The following is a 25,543-nucleotide window of genomic DNA, read 5'->3' as shown; positions in this document are numbered from 1 at the left end:
AGAATGAAGGTCAAAGTGACTCTCAATTGGAATATGCCAGAGTGTTGGGAAGTTTGATGTATATTATGAATTGCACGCGACCAGATATAGCATGTGCTATAAGTAAACTAAGTCGGTACACTAGTAATCCGAATCAAACTCACTGGATGGCTATGAAACGTGTGTTGGGTTATCTAAAATGGACACAACATTATGCTTTGCATTATAATAAATATCCTGCTGTGATTGAAGGATATAGTGATGCAAATTGGATCACCGGGTCAAATGATGTAAAATCCACGAGTGGTTATGTATTCATACTTGGTGGAGGAGCTGTCTCTTGGAAATCTTCCAAACAGACATGTATTGCTCGCTCCACAATGGAATCTGAATTCATTGCTTTGGATAAGGCTGGTGAAGAAGCGGAATGGCTCCGGAATTTCCTAGAGGATATTCCATTCTGGCCCAAACCTGTTGGACCAATTTGCATACATTGCGATAGTCAAGCAGCAATAGGTAGGGCAGGGAGCGTTATGTACAACGGGAAGTCTCGTCATATACGACGTAGACATAACACCATAAGACAACTGCTCTCTAGTGGAATTATCACAATTGACTATGTAAAGTCAAGCGATAATGTGTCAGATCCACTAACGAAAGGCCTAGTGAGAGAGGCAGTTGAAAGATCATCTAAGGGAATGGGTTTACGGCTTAGGACAAGTCAGCATGACGGTAACTCTATCTAGCAGACTGGAGATCCCAAGAGCTAGATTCAAGGAGAAAAACAAAGTTGTGGCTGACGGTTCGACATTGTCAATTAACTCAATCCATTCTCATGATGAAGACAATGTTCAGGAAAAGGTTAAGACTTTAAGGCTTGTTAATGAGGTAATAAAGCTTAAAGTTTTTAATGATTTGCTAAGTTTGGTAGATTTGACCAAATAGTGTATCTACGAGATGACACGGTTAGAAATCACCTATGTGAGTGTGAAGTGGAAGCCGCTTCAAAGAGAATTTTATGTCAAAAGCCTATTCTCTATACACTCATGAAACCAGGAGGTGTTCATGGCTGAAACGAACACAACCGTAAGAATCATAAACAGTAAAGGGTTAATTGTGTGACATATGGTTGTCTAGGTATACACCAAAGTTCGACGGTTCAAAGATATCACATCTACCGATTGACCGAGTATATCCGACATATGTTCACTACGGAAAGTCCAAGGGGAAACCTACTTATCCAGATGCAATTAATCCTTGCTTGTAAAGTACACAATTGTCCGTGCATTCCTATGTTATAACTATTCCCCATCAATGTGGGGGATTGTTGGGTATGTAGCAAGAATTGATGGGAAATAGAGGGAAGGAGAGGAATTTGAAAAGTTTAGAACTTGAAAGGTTGGGAACTTGAAAAGTCCTCTAATGCTTTAATGAAAAAGGCAATAGTCCCTCATCGGTAATGGAAATGAAAATAGGAGAGTTTAAATAAATAAACACTCCTATTAATTGTTAAAAGGGTTGGAAAGAGGGACCCCCCTCGCGCCGTCGTCGTCGTCGCTCGCTCGCTTCGGCTTTGACTTTGGCTTTGGCTTTGGCAAATGATCGATCGAAAGATAATTTTTTGGACAAATTTGTTTTAATTAATTTAATGGCCAAAAATTATTTTTCAATAAATTAGTTGATAACAGAAGTTAACCGGAATGTTTTCAACTTTTTAGTTAACCCGACCCGACTCGGATCCGCGCGCGTGACCCATTTTAAGTTCCGTTATATTTAAAAATTCCCGCCATGACTGTTCTGAAAGGTTGCAACTTTCAGGAACAGTCAATACCATTTGAAAGTTTTCAACCTTTCAGAATATATTCTTCTTGCCTATAATTACCATTCAGTCTTCAGAATATTTCCCAACGAATTTTCTGATCTTCCTTCTTCTTAAAAAAAATAAATATTATTTCTTCGTGTACTTTCCTGCTGTGGATTGATTCGCTGACAGTAGAGTTTTTGGTATCTATACTCTACTGATTAAGATCATTTTATCCTGGGAGATTATATTCCAAATCAAACCTCGGATACCAGAGGGGAATAATTTCCTTAAGGGGACACTTTGAATTCAGTGGACTTGATTTTCTTCCTAAATTATCAAAAAAAGTATTCCAAATTCTGGTAAGTTTTTACAGATTCAATTATTTTTTACAAATAAATTTCTGTTCATCTTACTTACTGGTTCTAAAAATCTCAGCTACTTCGTGTTTCTGAATGATTTATTACAACAGTAATTTCTGATTTTGTAACACAGATTGGCAGCAGATTCTTGGTAAAAGTTGCAACCCTGGATCTTTCCCAAATCATTGTTTGAAACTTAAAAAATTGAATCGTAATAGTGCTAAGTTAGTTTAAGTAGAATTAGTTAATTTACAATCCTTACAAAATATGAAAATTTTCACTTGTGTTTAGTTACAAGTTGGAGAAATCGATAAATTCTAGTCTTATGTCCTTGTGGGTACAATATCCGGCTCTCTAAAATATCATCTCTATTACTTGTACGATCATGTGAACTTGTGTGTGCGATTAGACCACAACAAGTTTTTAGCACAGCTGCCGGGGACAATAGCAATCAGGAAATATTTGATTTTTGTAGTTCTAAAATTAAACATAAGCGTTGACAACTTGATCTAAGCATTTCATTGTTGCAGGTTGATCCAAATTGGACAATGATCGAGAATTCTTGTCGCCTCTCTCAGAACTTGAAAGATTCGTACATAGAAGGTGGAGACAAGCAGAATATCCAATACCATTGGTCAATGGGGAATTACCATCTCCAATCAATAACGCGGAGGAAAGAGAACAAACACATGAAAAAATGGCAATTAATGAGATGAGAGTTAGAGATGAGACAATACCACAATCTACAAATATGACTTCATGCATTCAGAAACCTGAGGCTGGTGGAAGATTCGAATTGAAGCAGAGTATGGTGCAAATATTGCACTCAAATGGGCAGTTTAGTGGTCTCTCACATGAGGATCCTACGGTTCACATTCAGAACTTTCTGGAGATCAGGGATTCTTACACTCAAACTACACACAAACTGGAGTTAATAAAGAGTATGCGAAGCTCACTTCGTTCCCCTTTATTTAGAGCCCGCAAATTCAACCACCACATGGAATGATCTAGCACAAAAATTCCTCATTCGATTCTTTCCATCTGGGAAGATGACTAAATTAGGGAGTGACATTTTATGTTTTAGGAAGAAGGGTGCTGAGAACTTGTATCAAGCTTGGGACAAGTTGAAAAATTAATGTTGATGAGTTTCCCTCATCATCATCAAGCCAATGAGGTGTTAGTCCATACTTTCATTGAAGGTTTGGAGACTAACCCCAAGATTTTGCATGATTCAGTGACAGGTGGAAAAGCTTTTGAGAAGAATTAGACTGAGTTATTCACCTTACTGAATCAGATTTCTCAGAGAATTCAAAGTGGAATGGAAGTGGACTGAAATCGGTAGTTCAGAAAACTGCAGGTGTATTACAAATTGATGCTGTGACTGCCTTGACTACACAGATTTCTGCCATGCAGAACATAATGAATGCACATTTCAGTAACATGGCATTGGAATAACATACCTGTCAAGTTAATGTATTCCAACAACCACCATCTTGGTGTAAGATTTGCAGTGGAAGTGATCACAGTGTAAATATATGTGGTGGAAACCCAGACTCCATAAATTTGGTAGGAAATGCTTAAAGAGGAGGTGGCCAAAAAAACTATGGGAAATATTATAACCCAAGCTGGTGAAACCACTAGAACGTTTCTTGCGGTGGAAATCAAAATCAATGGCAAGGTCAGAATCAGTATAGACCTCAAAGTAATTCACAAGGATATCAAGGATAGGTACAGAGGGAGCAACCTAAACCTCAATTAGGGAACATGAGTGTTGAGGATATGTCAAAGAAAATTATGTAAGATCAAGCTCAGTTGGTTGCGGATGTGTGGAATAACTAGTTAGCCACTCAGAACCTGGAGAAATAATTTGGGCAGTTTGCTAGTGTCCATAATTCTACCCCACAAGGAGGGTTTCCTGGTAATACTGATCAAGATCCAAAACAATAAATGTTGCGAGAACTCGTAGTGGACTAAAATTGGAGTAGTTAGATCCTAAGAAAAACACTACTGAAGCAGCAAGCAAAGAGATTGAACTCAAAGAGGCTGATCCGAAAGAAAATGAAGCCGTTGCACCCACTAACAATGTGCAACCAACTGTGAGACCACCTTCCCCATTCCCTCAAATTTCAAGAAACAAAAGGAGTATGCATGTTTTGGTAAGTTTCTCTCTCTTTTGAAACAAGTTCATATTAACTTGCCTTGGGTAGATGTGTTGCGGGGTATACCCAGGTATGCAAAGTATGTGAAGGAGATTGTGGCAAACAAAAGAAGGCTTACAGAATACGAGAAAGTTGCACTTACTGAAGATTGCAGCTTTAGGATCCAAAATCAGTTACCTATTAAACTTAAAGATTCGGGCAAATTTACTGTGCACATTATGATAGGCCTAAGTATTCATGCCCGAGGGTTATGCGATTTGGGAGCAAGCATAAGTTTTATGCCAACTTCGCTATATGAAGAACTAGGGTTGGGTAGTCCTACGCCAACTGCCATAATTGTGCATTTGGCTGACAGATCTGTAGTTAGACTTTAATGGGTGGTGGAATATGTGCTAGTGCAGGTGGGTTTTCTGATTCTCCAAGTTGATTTTTTAGTACTAAATTTTGAGCCTGATCCTGAGGTTCCATTCATCTTAGGGCGACCTTTATTAGCAAATGGGAGAGCAATGATATATGTGGCAGCTAGACAGCTCACTATGAGAGCTCATGATAAAGTAGAGGTTTTTTATTTGTATAAAGCATTGAAGATGCCACCTAAGTATGAGGATATGTCTTCCATTACAGTGAAAGATCTTGAGGCAGAAGCCTAGTACATAGTTGTTAAGGATGCTCTAGAACGAGTGTTGAGAGGTGTTGATATATATGGAGATGCTGAGGCACATGAAATTGTTCAATTCTTAGATGTGTCACTGATTTTAACTGGCTGAGAGAAATGGGATCTATTAATAGGGTTTTAGGTCCACCACCTAAACAATACATTAAAGAATCTCCTATGTTGGAATTGAAAGAACTCCTAGCTCACCTCAGGTATGCATTTTTGCGTAATGACAAAACTTTACTAATTATTTTTTCTGCAACATTATCTGATGAACAAGTGGAAGCAACATTATTGATTCTCAAGAAGAGAAAAGCAGTGTTATGTTGGCAAATGTCATACATCCATTGTATAAGCCCAACTATGTGTATGAAAAAAATATTCATGGAGGAAGTGTACAAGGCAAGTGCACTGATAAATCGTGGTTTCACGGTATTTTTAATGCTTTTTCCTTAAGTTTAGTGTGTGTCCAAAAGACTTTTTGTATTGATTTTTATGTAAGTTTCTCTTTATTTGCAGGAAATCTGTCCAAAGATGAACACGGAAGTTTTTCAGCAAGAAATGCAGAAAAGTTACCACCTACGGAGCTTATGACGGTCCGTCGAGCTTGCGACGGTCCGTAGGTGGCAACGTAGTGAAGCTGATAAAGGAAGATGGGGAAGTCTGACCAGGTGTGGGATTACAAAAGTTCATGACGGACCGTCATAGCCACGACGGTCCGTCCTGCTGGTTCGTCGCAATGATCAGAGAGTTGTCCCAGCACCCAATTTCCAAGAAGTTTAAGTGTTATAGAACGGAGAACTTCGACGGACCGTCGTTCTTGGAATGGTCCGTCATACTTGTCTTTGAGGGTAATGAAGAGAGCAGCAGAGGAATTTGTGAAGTATAAGACGACGGAGGCCATGACGGCCCGTCATGACCACGTTGGTCCATCACGAGGTCTGTTGACCCAGCCGCGTTTTGACAGATTTTCAGTAATTAGAGTCCTTCTTTTATTAATTGATTAAACTCCAAGATTTGAATCTGTTAGTTGTTTACTTTAATTTAGTTAGTTATTTTCATTCATTTAGAAATAAAACCCCCTCTTTTATTGTATTTTGTTTTCTAAGGAAATAATTGACTAAATAATTGTAATAATAGATTAAAGTTAAGTCTGAACTATTTTCCTCATGGGGACGATCCCAATATCATTAGTTGGGTTCTTTACTTGATACGACCGCTTTAATTCTTATTTGAGAAGTAAGTTTGAGCGTATCAAATTTTTGGAGCCGCTACCGGGGATAGTAGCTTTTAGATTAACTTAAACTTATGAATAAAGTTTAGTCAATATTTTCTTAATTCTACTTTTTTTTATTGTATGTGATTCATGCAAATTTATCTTCCTTGTATGCCAAATACACGGAGAGGAAGAGAACCCATGTTTCCCTACGATCACGAGTTAGAGTGTACACTATGCAATATGAATCGAAACTTGGGTATTAACGATGATGATCCGAACCAGAACATCCCAACTCTAGTTGATGTTCATGATCAGTTATTACAAGATGATCCGGGCGAAAATCAACAAAGGAGACAAAATCCTGCTCCACGTCCTCATGAATACTACCGAGGCTATGATAATATTGCAGACTCTGATGGGCCACTTTTCTTGCCCCCTCTACCACAAGGCCACACCTTTGTGGTAACTTGTAGTCTGATGCAAATGCTCACGCTAGAGGTTTGTTTTAAGGGCTACATTCTGAGGACCAACATGCCCATATAGCTAAGGTAAGGGCAGTGTGTAAAAGCTGTGAAGAGAGGCCTGATTTGAATTTGGATGTAATAGGGCTAAGAGAATTTCCTCTCTCACTAACGGGAGAGGCTGCTATTTGGTTCACTGATCTCCCTTATAACTCAATTTTGACTTGGAACCATCTAAGGGACGTTTTCTTAGCACGTTACTACTCGGTCTCCAAGATACTAAACCACAAAGACAGTGAAAAACTTTGTGGAACTACCAGGAGAGTCAGTTAGTAGTTCTTGGGATAGATTCACTTCATTTTTTGAGAAGTGTCCCCAATCACCGCATAGATGATGAGTGACTGAAGTAACACTTCTCTCGGGGACAGGATGATAATAATAAGGCAGTATTGGATACTATAGCGGGTGGTTCTTATGAGGAGTGTCTTTATGCTGAGATTGCCGAGAAGTAAGAGAAAATCTCCCGGAATAATAAAGCTTGGAGTACTAGGAAGTCAGATAATGGAAGAAATACCTTCGCAGTGCAATCCACTCACAACCCAACCACATATGAGATTTGTGAAAGAATGGCTCAGATGAGAACTGAGCTTGGGTTGGTATTAAAACATGTCACTAGGGGTGCAGAAAAGATAAATGCAGTTAACTACTTTTCTAAACCACCACCACCAAATGATGAATGCTATTATGTGGATAATTCCTATGCGGTAAATGAGTAGACAAGGGGTTTCGAACCGAGTGCCCAAGGCTCAATTCAGGAGAATTGAAGCCAAGGTAAAGGAAACCAAGGTCGGATTTATGGTAACTATAACCGTGAAGGTCATTATGTCCGAGGTGGAAACTAGAACCGCGACAACAACTTCAACAGGGGTAACTATGGTAACAGAAATGATAGGAATGGGCCCTATGTCCCTCCTCAAAATTGTGAAGTTACTTTTAGGGATGGTGGAGATAGTATGACGCGAGTTGAGGATATGTTGCACAAAATGATGAGGAGGTTTGATGCTAGTGATGAGCATATTAAAGAGTTAAGGAGTGATTTAGCGGGTATTGGGCATAAAGTCGATACACATGCAATATTGATTAAGCAGCTTGAGTTGCAAATGGCCCAATTATCTGCGACTGTGAACACATGGAAATCGGGCACTCTTCCTAGCAACACTGTCCAAAATCTGAAAAACGATGGACACTGTATGGAAATCACTACTCGGGGTGGTAAGCAAACCATTGACCCACCTATGCCGTCTAATGATGAAAAGGTGATAAAAGATAATGATAAAGTAGTAGAGGTTAGTGGTGAAGTAGAAGATAACACTGGAAAAGATGTAGAAGTGTTTACAAAGGTAATTCCCATGCCTAGACCCCCCCCCTTTCCTCAAAGATTAGTGAAAAAGTCAGAGGATGGTAAATATTGGCGTTTTATAACAATGTTGAAGAAGCTTTCTATAAATGTCCCTTTTGTAGAAGCTTTAGAACAAATGCCCGGTTATGCCACGTTTATGAAAGATCTAGTTACAAAGAAAAGATCAGTCACTTTTGAGGATGATGATAGAATGAAACAATGTAGTGGTATTGCTACAAGATCTCTAGTACAAAAGAAAGAAGATCCGAGTGCGTTCACTATTCCTTGTACAGTCGGGTCATTACATTTTGCGAAAGCATTATGTGATCTGGGGGCAAGCATAAATCTCATGCCCCTCTCGATTTAGAAGAAGTTGGGTTTGGGTGATCTACAGTCCATTGCGATGCGGCTACTGATGGCCAATCGAACAGTAAAAAGGCCTATAGGGATAATCCACAATGTTCTAGGAAAAGTGGATTTGTTCATATTTCTGGAAGATTTTGTTATTCTTGATTGTGAAGTCGATTTTGAAGTTCCTATTATTTTTGGGAGGCCATTCCTTGCTATGGGTAGAGCCTTAGTTGATATGGAAAAGGGGCAGATGAAATTTCGGTTGAACAATGAAGAAGCGACCTCCAACATTTGTAGGTCCATGAGGCAGAGTGGTGAACTCCAATCGGTATCTTCTATATCCTACAATGATAATATGAAGAAGCACCATGACCTAATAATTAAAAAAAGAGAGTTTATGGTTGGAGATTTGGTGCTTTTATACAATTCTAGGTTGCGTTTGTTTCCGGGCAAGCTTAAGTCCAAATGGACTGGCCCTTACTTGGTTACCCAACTATTCCCTCATGAAGAAGTTGAATTGATAACCAAGGAGGGTGTGCAGTTTAAGGTAAATGGACAACAAATAAAAACATATTCCGGGCATGCTGAATCAACAAATGAAGTAATCGAGGCATACCATCTTGATGAAGTCTGAGTAATCAAATGTCTTCAGTCGTGCCGCGACGTTAAATCAGGCGCTTGTTAGGAGGCAACCCAATACTTATAGTTTTCTTTCTAGTAATGGTAGCACTTTCTACTAATGGGTTTTAAATTTGCAGGCACATCACTAGGAAAATCTTCAGAAAAATCATTCTGCAACAGTCACTGCCAGATACATTGACGGACTGTCACACATGAGATGGACCGCCGCATGAATCTTTGTGCCAAGTATGTCATTCATTAACTTTCAAAATTGGGGTACATGCAACAGAACCCGTGATGGACCGTTGCATATATGACAGATCGTCGTTGGGGACTCGTTGCGTCATTAACCAGCATATCCGACCCGACCCGGCCGGGGTATTTTAAAAATTGTCAACATTTAATACCCCTCACCCCTTCATTTGAACGATTTCTTTTCCTCTTTCTCCCATTCTCTCCCTTTCCAAATTCCAATTTCCTACCTCTCTTTCAAATGATCACATCCCCAAATCCCCAATTCCGAATATCTCCTTTCTACTGGTCGGAGTCTTTTGCTGTGGTTCTGTTCTTACTAACCAAGTGCCTCCCTTTCTTGTTTTTCTCCTCTTATCAGGTATGTGTCTCTGATCTCTAAAAATTTACATTGAATTTTTGTTTCAATTAGTATTAGCCTATTCCTTTTTGGTAGGTCTTCATTCTTCGTTCCAATTTTGTCTGACCTAGGTTGAGAATCCTCGAATTGCCTTGTTAAAACTCGAGAAATAGGTGCTTTAGCATTGCTAGTTTGATAGGTATTTGGGTTATGAATATATAGGTTAACACTATGTATTCCATGTGAGTCACAGAGGATGAATGTGGCATCCTAAGTTCATTCACTGAATGACAAAACGAGACCCCAACGACAGACCATCGTACCCACGACGGACCGTCATAGGGTCTGTTCCAACACCCCCAACACCCCACTGTTTGTTTTTTCTCAGTGTCCACCAACGGAAACATGCGACGGACCACCGTTCCCACGACGGTCCATCCTGCACAACCGTTCTGGTTGTCAGCGACCCTATTCCTAAGGGTCTCCAACTTTTTCTAAGTGTCCTCTGATGGACATCTATGATAGACGGTCATACTCTCGACTGTTCGTCCTGCACAACCGTCATGACGGTCAGAGACCCTTGTCCTAAGGGTCTCCATTTTTTTTCAAGTGTCCTCTGACGGACATCTACGACGGACCGTTATTATCAGGATAGTCCGTCCTGCTTATCCGTCATAACTTCCATAGACTTTCCTTCACGCGTCTCCACATAAACATAGTTTTAAGTAAGACATGACGGACCCCATGACGGTCCGTCGTACTCACGAGGAACCGTCACCTGGTCCGTCGTACTCACCACAAACCGTCACCTGGTCTATCGTGTTTCACTGTTACAGTAGAAATGTCATTACAACTTTGCTCTTATATTTATTTTGTGTCATTTTTGCTTGTCTTGTTTGCTCCTTCTAGTACTAATATTGATTCTTTAGGGTACTATCTCTAATGGCACCAAAACAAGATTGAGATTACGCACGTGGGCGTTCAAAGTCTGTTGCCCCGTCTGCCCGACTGGTTATAGGCTCTAATGATGAGCATGATCCCGAGTACGTGACTCTAGGCACTGCCACTCCATCACGAGCTGCACGTGCAACCAGAGCTACCCCAAAATGGTGGCGTCCGACGTAGTCACTGCCTCCCAGTCTGATGAGGAGCGTACACTAGCCGGCACACCTTTTGGGTCAGCTACATATGAAGAAGGAGCGTCTGGATCCTTAGGAGTTTCGTGGTCGGAGGAAGCCTCCGGGTCTTCATAAGTCCTTGCACCCGCCACAACTGCACAGTCTTCCTCGTCTGATGAGGTTGACAGTCCTGATTCCATTCCAGGATCACCGACTGGTTCTCTCACCCCGGTTTCCGACCATCCCAAACGGTGTTGTGTCGACGGGCAATACCAAGGGTATTCAGAAGCAAAGTTTCTAAATGATAAAGGCGTCATGACAGAGACCCTTACACTGGAGAGACGGGTCCTTACGAGAAGTCTCCCCACCATGCCAGAGATCCACAATCTCTACAGCAGACACCGGCTAGAGTGGACAACTCATTCTTTAGGCCGCTATAGTTAGGAGTTGGTTTGAGATTTTAACGCCTCTTACGTGGCTACACTTCGATCACAAATAGATAGGCGAGCTTTCCCTGCTAAACAAGGCCCCACTTGAGCACGTCCGAGTACGCGGCATATAGGTCGACATCTCCTTGCCCCCCATTCGCTAGTATTTGTATGGTGAGGATATTTATGCCAACAGGACCCCTATCACCGCTGAGTTCGACTACTGGTGGCAAATTGTAAAAGATGGCCAATTTTTGCGTGAGCCATCAATGAGAGAGACCACCAAGAGGTGGGTGGCCCTGCCTTTCCCCCATGGCTGCTGATAATATAGTCACATGGGATCACGCAGTTCGGATGGCGGCGATGATAGCCGGGATTGAGGTGGACATCGCATGGCTTCTACAGGCGGTCATGCACGAGAGGGCTTTCAAGGTCACAACTACATACCCATTTCCGTGCATGATATTTTCCTTATATAGGTCCGCAGGTGTGCCCATTTGGCACATTGATCAGCTCAAGACTCCGTTGGACACTGTTGATATCGACCTCATCAGGGATGAGGCCAATAAGTTGGCTCCACGCAGAGGGCCCCGTCTAGAGTTGCCTCCACTTGGTGAAAATCTGTCTGATACTGTAGCACATGCTCGAACGGCTATACTTCTGCATCACATCCTGCCTTGGATGCAGAGGTCTATTGCTGAAGCGTAGGAGCGCTTGGAGAGTGAAATGGTCCAGCACACAGAGCGGAAGATCGATGAGGTTCATCAACGCCTGGACGCTTTTCTGTTGCAGGTGCTAGTCCGGCCAGACCCTCAGGTGGACGTGTCGACCGTTCAGGCTGCGGTTGAGAGTCTGCGAATGGATATTGATATGATTCTAGAGGCTAGGGTGCCTGAGTCTGAGGCCCCTTCTGCAGAGCCTGCTGAGGACACAGTGATGGTTGCCTTATTCGCCACTTCTGAGATTCCACCACCTTCCCCTTGAGACCATGCCAAGAAGCACAAGGGTCGAGAGAAGGATGATGCTCAATCACGGAAGAAGGAGAGTCGTGATATGGAGGCTCTGAGGAGAGCCTCGCTTGCTGATGAGGAGGCGCGTCGGATCAGGGTTGTCGAGTCCGCTACTGGGGCATCTAGCTCTAGAGATGTGGAGACCACGGGAGGCACTACTGATAGTGTTGTTGCTGATGAGGACACTACTGAGGGTGTCCCTACTATAGAGGTAGTGTGTTTCGGGTAACCGGACCCACCAACTTGCTGATCGTCGGCGCTTTGCGCACCAGGTTTGCTTCACCTACCACTCTCGTATTTCAGTTTTTTTATTCATTGGAGACAATTGCATATCTTTTTGTTGGGGGTGGGGTAAATGGAAAGTGAGTGCTAGGGTGAAGTCTGAGTAGCGCAATTCACGATCCTCTTTTGGGTTTTTTTTGCATGTGTTCTTTTACCTCAAGAGATTGATTATTTTTATTGTTGAACCGGCATGTCTATATCTTGTTTAGATAGTATAACTCTGAAGCATGATGTCTGAAACAAAAATGATATCCTGATGTAATGAAAATGATGCATGACAAGGCATAGTAATTGATAAATGTGTAGCTCTAAGCATGACATAGAGATACACCACTGCATGACCCTAAGTCTAAAATTCAAACTAGGTGTCTGATAATCTGGTATAGTAATGTGATGTCAAGTGAGTGTGAGGAAGATTTGAATAGTCCACTATTTGTACTGAGCTAGAACTTGCTTGGTTAGTCCTGCTAAAAGTAAGCTGTAATAGACAATTAGGAAAAGATCATAGGCCCTTGTTCAATATGACCAATTTTTAGCCTAAAAAAAACCCGAATGAAATTAATCCCTCTTTGATCCAAATGATTTGAGCTTAAATTAGACCTTTCTTTTTCACCCCAACTGATCATTTCTGAGAATACTGTGTTGGCCCTGGTCCCTCCTTGGATATGTGCACCTCAGCTTATGCCAAAAGCATAAGTTGAGGGTGGCTAATGTATTAAACAACCTTTTCATGGCCCAGACCCAACATTGGGTATTGTGTACTTTGACTAATGGCAAGGCCATGAGTTGAGGATGACTATTATGAGAAATGCTCTGGAATGTGGGGTTGAAAGAACAAAGAGAGAGAAAGAACAAAAGTAAAGTGCCTCCAGAACCAGTTGAAAGAAAAGTGAAATAAAAAAAAATATATATATTAAATACAAGCAAGAAAAGAAGAGAGTCACTTACACAAATGAAGAAAGAAGAGAAAATAGCAAGGTGAAAGAATATGAGAAATTGGGCGAAATAAAATGATAAAAAGTTGTATGTTTAGCCGGTATTTCAAGGAGGGAAAAAAGTCACTAAAACATACCTAAATATACCATACCTAACCCTGAGCCTATGTTACAAGCTAAGAAAGTGCTATCGTGATCGTAAGAGTTGTATGGCGAACTTAAAGCAGTGAAAATAAGGGCAAACTTATGGCAATATGTATGAATGAGTTGTGAATTTGTTCTGAGAGTCAGTGTTGAAAAGTAATCCTTATATTCAAAATGAAATCATTGTGTGAAAAATGAGGATGTTGTTTTGAAGTGAGGACACTAGTTGCAATACCAGAAATATTAGCACCTCGGTGAGAAATTGAATAGGATAGGTGTCAGTGTGTGTGAGTTTGTGTCATGGTATGATTCCACATAATTCAAGCCTAATAATGATAAAATGCATAAACATGATGATATTGATCGTGATAAATAGCCAAATGATTGGGAAGTCTAAAATATGGATACTATTGTACAATGATTTTGTAGTGAGTCATAGTGCTTCGCTTGAGGACAAACAATGAATTTAAGATGAGGGTGTTGATATACCTTTGTTTCACGATATTTTTAATGCTTTTTCCTTAAGTTTAGTGTGTGTCCAAAAGCCTTTTTGTATTGATTTTTATGTAAGTTTCTCTTTATTTGCAGGATATCTGTCCAAAGATGAACACGGACGTTTTTGAGCAAGAAATGCAGAAAAGTTAACACCTACAGAGCTTATGACGATCCGTTGAGCTTGCGACGGTACGTAGGTGGAAATGTAGTGAAGCTGCTGAAGGAAGATGGGGAAGTCTGACCAAGTGTGGGATTACGGAAGTTCATGACGGACCGTCATAGCCACGACGGTCCGTCCTGCTTTTTCGTCGCAATGATCAGAGAGTAGTCCCAGTATCCAATTTCCAAGAAGTTTTGTGTTATGGAACGGAGAACCTTGACAGACCGTCGTGCTTGGAACGGTCCGTCATTCCTGCTGTTGAGGGTAATGAAGAGAGCAGCAGAAGAATTTGTGAAGTATGGGACGACGGAGGCCATGATGGACCGTCATGACCACGACGGTCTATCGACCCTGCCGAGTTTTGACAGATTTTCAGTAGTTAGAGTCCTTCGCTTTTTTTTATAAATAGTTTGAAAAACATCGTTTTTGGGGTTGGACTTTTGGTTGTTAGACTTTTTGGTGTTAGACTCTTTGTTAGTAAAGTCTTTGATATTAGACTTTTTGATTGTTACACTTTTTCTGGAATTGATTGTTGGTGATTTTGTTGATTAATCAAGTGAATTTCTGTATTTTATTCTTTCTCATCAAAGTAAGTGCATGAATTCTTATATTAAATATATGAATATTGTGATTATGACTATGGGTAACTAAACTCCATAACTAAGGTTGTGGGAACCATGGGTGACCAATGAGGTAAAATCTAACTTAAATAACAATTCCTGAATAGTGTCTTGCATGTATTGATAATTCTTTCGTTTAGAAGTCTTTTTAACGGATGGCCAATGTTAGAATTCGCCTTCATGCTACTTGCCGGACCAAGGAGGTAGTTAATAGGAAAAGAATTATTAACATAGATTTAGTGTATTCTATCTAATAGGCTAGTGTCGATTGGTACGAGGTAATAACTTAGTCAAATATCGAATACAATGCTTAATATGAGGTAAAGGTAAGGGTTAGTATAGCAACACACGTAGCCGGACCAAGGTACGGAGTGAGATTTTCTAGATGCGGGACCAAGGATTTAGAAATACATAACTTATCACTTTGTATGCAGGATACTAGAAAAGAGTTGTTATAGTTAGAATTATCTAGTTAAGAACCTGTGGGGAACACTTAAACACTTATTACTTTTATTAATTGATTAAACTCCAAGATTTGAATCTGTTATTTGTTTACTTTAATTTTGTTAGTTATTTTCATTCATTTTGAAATGAAAACGTCCCTTTTATTGTCTTTTGTTTTCTAAGGAAATAATTGACAAAATAATAGTAATAATAGATTAAAGTTAAGTCTGAACTATTTTCCTCGTAGGAACTATCCCAACCCCATTAGTTGGGTTCTTTACTTGATACGACCGCTTTACTTTTTATTTGAGAAGTAAGTTTGAGCGTATCATGCACTGCATCAGCAGATACTAACTCCTTTGATGAAGGATGTGGTTAGAAAAGAAGTGATTAAGTTGTTAGATGCAGGGATAGTATAACCTGTATCTGAGAGTAAAATGGTAAGTCAAGTGCAGTATAGCCCAAAAATGGTGGAATGACAGTGGTGACAAACGATAAGAATGAATTGATCCCCACAAGAACAGTGACTTGGTTGAGGATATGCATGGACTAAAGGAAACTCAATGAACCCACCAGAAAGGACCACTATCCAGTACCCTTCATTGTCAGATGTTAGACAGGTTGATTGGCCAAGAGTATTACTGTTTTCTTGATGGGTATTCAGGTTATAATCAGATTGTCATTGCACCCAAGTATTAAGAGAAGACAACATTCACATGTCCATATGGCACGTAGGCGTTCAAATGCATGCCATTTGGTTTATGTAATGCCCTAGATACTTTTTGGATATGCATGAAGGAAATTTTCCATGATATGGTAGAAGACATATTGGAAGTATTTATTGATGACTTCTCGATCTTTGGTGAGTCTTTTGAACTGTGTCTAACTAACCTTGATAGAGTCCTTGCGAGGTGTGAGGAAACCAACCTTGTGCTAAACTGGGAGAAGTGTCATTTTTTGGTGAGAGAAGAAATTATGCTGGGACGCATGGAATCTTAGAGTGAGTTGGAGGTGGATAAGGAAAAAATAGAAGTGAATGAGAAGTTGCCACCTCCAATATCTGTGAAATGAGTATGAAGTTTTCTTGGCCATGCTGGCTTCTACAAGAGGTTCAGCAAGGACTTTTCTAAAACTAGAATACCCATGTGTAGTTTATTAGAGAAATAGATGAAATTTGTGCTTGATGAGAAGTGTTTGGCAGCATTCGAAATGATAAAGCATAAGCTAATTAAGGCTACTATCCTTATTGCCCCACTAGGAGCTTCCATTTGAGATGATATGTGATACTAGTGATATAGCTGTTGGAGCAGTATTGGGGGAAAGAAAGAACAAGATGGTTCACACCATATACTATGCGAGTAAAACACTAGATGCAGCCCAAGCAAACTACAATGTGATTGAGAAGGAGATGTTTTTTGTGTATGCATTTGAAAATTTTAGGTCATATCTAGTGGACACAAAGGTGATAGTCTACACTAATCATACGACTATCAAGTATCTCTTTAACAAGAAGGATGCAAAACCTACACTGATCAGGTGGATGTTGCTACTTCAAGAGTTTGATCTAAGATTGGAAGGGAACAAAAGAACTAAATAGTCAATCATCTATCCAGATTTGAGGACTCATCTCATGTGGCGAATGCACGTCAATTTCATGAAAAATTCCCTGATGAAAAACTTTTGGCACTAGACATTTCATAGGTACCATAGTACACAAAGACTGTAAACTTTTTGGCGAGTGGGTTATTCCCACCTGAGGCATGAACACACCAGAAGAAGAGAATGCAGTATGATGCTTGTTTTTTAGATATGGGATGAGCTGTATTTGTTTATGTAGGGTCCTATCCAAATGATGAGGAGGTGCATAGCTGAGCAGGAGGCACCACAAGTGCTGGAGAGCTTCAACACATCAACTTATGGTGGAATCGTAGAGGTGAAAGAACGGCACAAAAGGTATTGTAATCTGGTTTATTTTGGCCTACTTTTTTTTTAAAAGATGTTGATTTATTTGTGAAAGGATGTGATTAGTGCCAAAGGATGGTCTCCATTTTAAGGATGCATGAGGTTCCACTGAAAAATATTCTAGAGGTAGAAATCTTCGATGTGTGGGGAATAGATTTTATAGGATTATTTCCAGCGTCCCACGGTAATCAATATATTCTAGTCGCGGTGGACTACCTGTCCAAGTGGGTGGAAGATGTTGCATTACTAGCAAATGATTACAAAGTAGTTGTGAAGTTAATAAGAAAACACATCTTCACCAGATTTAGACCGCCAAGTGCCATAATCAGCGATGGAGGTACGAATTTTATCAATAACTCCATTCATAATATGTTGGCTAAGTATGGGGTGAGACATAATGGGGCAACGACTTACAATCCCCAAACTAGTGGTCAAGTGGAGGTATCAAACGAGGAGGTAAAGAAGATCCTTCAAAAGACTGTGAATGCCCAGAGAAAGGACTGGGCTGACAATCTTGATGACGCCTATGGGCGTATCAGATTGCATATAAGACACCGATAGGCACTTCTGGATGCCGAGTTAGCCAGAAGAAAAAGGGCTACACAATTGCATGAGCTAGAAGAGTTTAGGCTTCATCTATATGGGAATGAAAAGGTATACAAAGAGAAGACTAAAAGGTGGCATGACAAGCATATTGTGTTACCGACCTTCCAGCCTAGTCGACTAGTGTTGTTTTACATTCTAGGTTGAAGATGTTCCAAGTAAAGCTCCAATCTAAATGGAGTGGTACATTCGAAGTAGTCCGAATGACCGAATATGGTGCTGTTGAATTGAGAAAAAATGAATACAATCCCACAATCCTTGTAAATGATAAAAGGGTTCAACATTATTTTGGCAAGGATGTGGATCGTGAGGTCGAAGCACTCACACTAGATAATGAGTGAGGCATGAGATGGATCGTGTCACGACGTTAAATTAGGCGCTACAATGGAGGCAACCACGAACCATTGTAATAATTTAGGAGTACTTTGTTTAAAAAATTTTAAAAAAAAACATACACAAAAATATGAGACATGCCATGACTCTAATTAAGGTGCTGGATGGGAGGCAACCCATCATGGGTAAATTTATGAGTTTTTAATGTAGGGATGCAGAAAAAGACGCCCAGGGAAATCTGTATCAAAGGGAGGTCACGAGGCAAGTTCCAAATCCTACCTCACTGAAGAATTTTGAGGCAGTAAGCCTCATGTTAGCACCGCATTGTGAAGAAGGTTGTAGATCCTACCTCACTGAAGAGATTTGAGGAACGGTGCCTCATAAAACGCACACGCCGTGCACTAAAGTCAAAATGTGAGTTAGACGGTAAATGGTTCTTTTACGTCACAAAATATAACTATCGAGTGACAGCCACGTGTCATCTGATCAAGTTCATAATTTGGGTTAACTAGAATTAAAATACCAGAAGACCTCGTGAAGGTCGCGCATCGCGCGAACATGTATGACTTTTAGAAATTTCATTATATTTCACCCATTTAAAATGAAATAACCAACCCACCCCCCACTTTCCTAGATTAAACCTCAATTTTCTGCCCAATTTTCCCCATTCTCTCTTCTTTTATCGCGTAACTCCCTTCTCTTTTCTACCTAAATTTTCCACATTTTATTGGTCCCTCACGTATCACACATCTAGGGAGGGTTTGTCACTCATTTATTGTGTGCTTTCAAGCGTCACCCAGGTATGTTCTCTTCCTATCTTCAAGGCGTTTCAGGTATGGATAAAGGTTATTGATTGTTAGGGTATTGTGGGTGATTGGAAGAAGGGCTGATGTTAGTTCTAAGTCAAAATTGCTTGCAAGTGCATGTATTTTTAATTCTTGAGTAGAAAACATGGATTTTTCTATGTGGGGAAGAATACATGTGGTGGTTAGGGTTAGTGAGGGTGTGAAGTCATGAACTATTGTGTTACATTGTTAGGGTGATGTGAAATAAGAGTCTGTAATGAGTGTTATTGTAGATTTCTTGACTATTGGACACAATCAAATGATATATTTGGTGTTCAGTTATAATTGGGTTGTTCGGATATAGAACTTGATAATTAATTGTGTGGGTGTTCTATGTTTTGATGTGTAATCAAGTGTTGCACTCCCCGATTGTCACACTACACCATGCTACAACTTTTGGTCAGTCTGAGTACCTAAGTTGGTAGCAATATGAACTAAGTGTGGGGTGGTGTATGCACAACATCCATGTCTTTTATATGAATATTCACTCCCTGGACTGAATCGTATGAAATTATACAGGTAACTATGTCTACTTCACAACGACCGGAAAAAGCTATTGCTTAGGCCACCCAAAAGAAGAGGTCAAGTAGTAGGAATGTCCCACTAGCTCCCCCAGCTCCCAAGGAATGACAAGACAATATGGGCAAAAGGTTGTGTCCAAGGAAGGGAAGAATTGGTACAAGAACACATAAAGGCTTCTTACTTCTCTGATGTGTGCATCGATCGTAACAGCCTAGCTCGTGAGTTCGCACAAATCATACGGAGGATGAGAGGGATTAGAATGGGTTTGCTGAGATGGATGGGTTCATGTGGAGCATTTTTCGGGAGTTCTATGCCAACTGGGTTACAGACATGTGATCTCACTTTGTCACTATCCGCAGTAGGAACGTGCCAATAACACCGGCAAGCATAAATGCTATGTCGGACATGCCTGAGGATACAAACTAATTAGTTCTAACCCGACTGAACATCATACCTCCCTACCAGGCCATCCACCACTTGCTTTGCGGACCACAATCGATGGCTCAGTGTACCAAACATAGCAACAAGAGATATCACAAATATTTTCCATATCCTCAAATGCTCAGAGAAAGTAGGGTGTGGTGGAAGATCGTGATGAACTGCTTGATTCCCAACCTGCACCAGACGGATATTACACATAAGAGGGTGTGTTTGTTTTATCCTTTGATGACAGACACGGAGCTTAGCATTGGTGCTATTACTAAATCAGCTATGCGGAAGGCTCGGGTACACAAGGGCCACATATATGCATTTGGGCGACTTATTAAGAAGATGTGACGCCTTGCAGTTGTTCCAGAGGAGATCCCGGACTACATGGCCCCATTTTACCTAGCAGTTGCGGATATTACACAGACCAAAGGACCTGACACTGACTTAGGCCCCACTCTTACCACTCCAAAGCGTCACCGACGAGATGAGTTGATCATGGCGTGGATGTATGGCTTGGAGATGCTGCGACATAGTATTGGTGGTCGCCCATCCAATGAGGTCGATATCTTGGAGATCAACAGACGCTATCCATTGAATGATCATGCTGAGGCGTTGTTGGGCATTGGCTTGGAGTTCACAAAGCCGTTTGACGATGATGTCCCGATGGATGAGGAGAATGTTTGCACCATTTCAGATGTCAACTACGATTCTGATAACGAGTTGGACCCTATAAAAGTCGATTATTGTGCTACCGGTACGATGACATGGAGGATTGATCACGGAGTTGTTTACCTTAACCTTTGAACTGAGATAATATTTTATTTGACTGCACGAGCGACAGTGCTTCTGTATAAGTGTGGGGTGGGGTGAAACATTGGTTGATCTGGATGTTTTGATTTCTATGTTTTGTTTTGATTTTGGGTTCCTTGGTAGTTTTTTACAGTTCTTTAGCCAAGGATGGTCTCTTTGAACCGTACAAATTTTTTTTAGTAGGGTTTAGTCTGTAGTCATAGATTGAGTCAAGCTGCCGAATTATAGATAGATGATGACCGTCTTAAGGGTAATTTCGTCAGTTGAGTCGTAGGTTGGATTGTTCTGAAGATATAATTCTCTGAAAATCACATGTATGAAAGAGAATATTCAAAATTATATATGAATGAATGAATTTTATGTCATTATATGGAAATGTACAACTTAAGCTTAAATGAACCTTCGTGTAACATGATTGTGTGCTGAAATTAATCCTTGACATGCTTTTGAGTGTAGAACTTGTCCAAATTGTTATTGAAGGGAAATGTAGGTGTTATTGTGCTTAGAAAGATGATAGCAGACTTGCTTTGGAAATTGTTCAGAAATTGAGCTTGTTCATTTTCCTTATTTGCCCACTTGAGCCTTAAACCATAATTTTGTTGGAACCCATAGAATAAGCCGAATCCCTTTCATTGATCCATAATTTTGATATGATCCCTAACACACTGTGTTAGGCTGAAAGGTAGAAGCAAAGGAAAGAATTATACAGAAGGTGATGAAGCGTAGTTGTGAGGGTAAAGGAAAGAAAATGGTAAGCGAATGCCCTATGAATAAGAAAATAAGTGATTACCTTGATGATAGACTTGACCCTAACAAGAGGGTATAAACTTAAACTCCAGAGAGATCTTTATGTCACGGGTAGATTGCATCAAGTGTTAAAAAAAGTCAATAAAAGGGGAAAAAAACCAAATGTAAACACAGGCTATAGTTGAAAAAGAAGCAGGCAAATGAGTTATAAAAGTTGTGATTGTAGAGTACTAGTTGAACATAGTGAAATAGGGAGAACAAGTCACTATTATCATCTAAATGAATCTTCCTTTACCCTAATCCTACATTAAAAGCCAAACTAGTTCTATTTGATTTTGAGAATACACTTCATTAGTAGAGATGTACATAATGGGAAAAATTATGATTCTCAATGCATGCATGTGAATTCTTTTCTTGAGTGCGAGTAGTTTTTGATGTTAAGTTTAAACTATCTACAATTGGAGCTTGGGCGTAGGGACTATTTATTGGCGTAAGGGACACATGTTGTATGAAGCAAAAGGATAAGTAGTAGTGCACAGGTTTGTTAACAGCGTTGGTTGCTAAAAGTTGTCAAAGCATGCCCGTTAGATAGCATTTCATAAGGTGAAATATGTGAGCGAATCAAGCAGAATTGTTGGAATGATGTGGAAGCACAATCAACTCTAGGTTCTAGGTATAGAAGTAGTAAGTAGTTGTTCGAGGATGAACAAAACTTCAAGTGTGGGGTAGTGATCTTGAGAATATTTATATGTTCGGAATGCCAAAGATGTCGACATTTGTGCTTAGTTTAAAGTCTCAAAGTTTTGTTTTATGTCCTATTGAGCTAATTTTATGTTTCTCACCTAACCGACATGATTAGTCGTGTAGGGAAGCTATTTGGATGAAATGTGCACAAAAATGGACAAAAGGAGTAATATGAAGATTCCAGTCAAGAGGAGAGCAAGTAAGAACTTGAAGAAAAGATCTAAGGTTGTTGCATGACAAGTCGGCGTCACGTAGAAGAGAATGAAAAATCCATGGAGGAATTAATTTCGAGGCAGAACACCTTGTTGAACCCTCGAGTCAGAAGACAATGTTTTCTAGTGTGACATGGGATTTCAAGATTGCTGGTGTCGCGCGCTTGATGCCCCGAATCGGCCACTTTGACTTTTAGTATAAATAGGGTTTTTTTTCAGTTTTATTATTATTATTTTTCTAATTTCAAAGGGAAACACTGGTAGAACGAAACCTTGAAGTTTTTAGGGTTCAGTCTCTATCTATTTTCCTCTTCAATCTTATTGTGATGATTCATAAACATTGTAAGTTTGATTATAAGGTTATGAGCAGCTAAATACCCTACTTCTAGCGTTGTGGCTACAGGATGAATGTAATCCTTTGAATTTGATATTGGATTTTATCATTAAATATCATATGAATCTCTCTTATGTTCTTAATTTTGGTATTTAATTTTTTATCACCATAGAAATAAATCTATTGTAAGAATTGAACTTAAGAGAGGTCTAAAAGGATAGAACGTGGGGCATAAGGAACTTGTTTACCTCTAAATAGCTAGGGTTATTCATTTCTAGGATAGGGATATAACTAGAAACCTTGCTTAGGTCACCATACAGGAAGATATCTTATGTTCAATTTTTAATGACTCTATCCCCGCTGAACGATGTAGTTAGGGTGTTATATATTGAAGGCATTTAGATGTCGGGACACCATCTTCATACATCTAACCCTGTGATTCAATGATGAGATAATTCAAAGAAAACCTTATTAAATGATATTGATCACATGATTCCTGGTAAAAGTTGCAGCCCTGGATCTTTCCAAAACTATTATTTGAAACTTAATCGATAAATTCTAGTCTTACTTGTATGATCATGTGCACTTGCATGTGCGATTAGACCGCAACACAAAGGTTGGTCATATACTACAATGTTGAATACCCAACATATGTATAACAAAACTTTATGTAATGACCTTTACTAGAAGCTAAAGACAATATTTTATTAATTTAGAACAATGTTAGAATCAAAATCAAGACAAAGGGAGAAAACAAACCACATTTGTAGCTAGCCAAATGTCAATGTGCCATATATCTTAAATGAGATTAAATTATAAGAATGATGTAACGAATCCTACATAGCTAGAATCTATTAATACCTTCTTACTATACCTGATTGTCGGGATCCCTGGAAGGATTCGTGAGGTCCTCATACGTAACATGGAATGAACATTCCTATACTATGAAATGTCCTAGGTGATGCATTTGGTACCGAGTAATCCTTTATCAAGAAATAACATGGAAAATTCTCAGTCGAGATTTATCGTTTCTCCCCTTTAAAGTTAATATATATGGGATGCAACTATTGAAAATTGATTCAAAGAAGAGTATAAGTTACTAAGTTACTCAATATTTATTATGAGTTTGAAAAAGTCTTTTACTACAGTTAAAAGATTCTTTGTTAGGTTGTTATTTGGTTGCTATTTTTCTGGCATCTTTCTAGTTTCTAGTCAAGTGGAAGTCTGTTAGCCTATAAAGGGAGATATTTCCAGTTAATTAAGAAAGCACTTCTACAAATTATTTTCTTTATCTTCTTTGTGCATCTCTTATTTTTGTAGTTATTCTTTGTTTGTTCTACATTGTTGTATCAGAGCAAGCGTTTCACCTAGGTGATAAATAGATACGAAACAACCAAATAGTGAAATATAAGAAGAAAAAAAAGGTAATAGCAACAAATGGTATATCCTTTTCTTCAAAATCCCTCGTACCCGTCTTCAATGGTGAGAAGTATGAGTTTTGGAGCATCAAGATGAAAATCTTGTTGAGGTCTCATGAATTGTTGGACTTGATCGAAGATAAGTTCACTGATGTAGCAGAGGCGGATGCAGAGGAATTGAAGTTATTAAAATTAATCAGAAAGAAGGATGAAAAAGCTTTATTTTTTATTCAATAAGACGTTCATGAGGAAATCTTCTCAAGAATCGCAGCAGCTTGATGTACCGTGGTTTCACGGTACTTCCAATGTTTTTTCCTTAAGATGAGTGTGTGTCTATGGCCTTTTTGTACTAGTTTAAATGTGTTTTTATCTTTGTTTGAAGGAAAACTGTCCAGAATGAAAACACGGAAGAATTGTGCTGAAATTGCAGAAGTGATGACCTATGGAACCATCGGCGGTCCGTAGGTGGCAACCGTCGTTTGAAGAAAATGCTGCTGAAGGAATATCAGGGAATTCTTCCCAAGTGTGGGGCTAAGAAAGCTATTGACGGACCGTCATCTCCACGATGGGCCGTCCTGCACATCCGTCATTGCTAACAGAAAGTAGCCCTATTGCCCGTCTTAGAAAGATTCTAAGTTTGGAGAAACGAAAGCCATCGACGGACCGTCATGCACTCAACGGACCGTCATCCTGGTTCGTCTATGGTAACAGTGAGTTGGAGAAGAAAGCAACTAAAAAAAATTCTAATTGTGGAACGACGGGAGGCCTCGACGGTCCGTCGTGGCCTCGACGATCCTTAGATCCGGTCGTCGACTCAGATTTTCCTTAATTAGATTTCCTTTTTATGTTAGTATTTTCCTTAAATTGATTTCCTTTTTATGTTAGGATTTCTTTATTATAAATACTTGTAAAAATCTTGTTTTTGGGGTTAGACTCTTGGTTATTTTTTTGATTTGTAATATTGGTTGTTGAATATTATGTTTTTGAAAATACTTCATTTTTTAGGAATCTTTTATTAAATTATTTTCTCGAATTCAAGTGATTTTCTGGATTTTGTTCAATCTCATCAAAGTAAGTACATGAATTCTTGTCTAATTAATATGAATTTTGTAATTATGAACATGGGTAACTAAATTCATAGATAGGGTTGTCGGAACCATGGGTAATTAAAAAGGTAAAATTAACTAAAATAACAATTCTAGAATAGTGTCTTTCATGTATTGATTTATTCTTTCGTTTAGATGTCTTTTTAACGAGTGCCCCCGTTAGAACTCGTCTTGTTGCTACTTGCCGGACCAAAGAGGTAGATAATAAGAAAAGAATTATCAACGTAGATTTAGTATACACTA

The sequence above is a fragment of the Solanum pennellii genome, chromosome 12 (genome assembly GCF_001406875.1).
Source record: "Solanum pennellii chromosome 12, SPENNV200".
In the NCBI taxonomy this organism is placed as follows: domain Eukaryota; kingdom Viridiplantae; phylum Streptophyta; class Magnoliopsida; order Solanales; family Solanaceae; genus Solanum; species Solanum pennellii.
Note: the sequence above shows the minus strand (reverse complement) of the source record.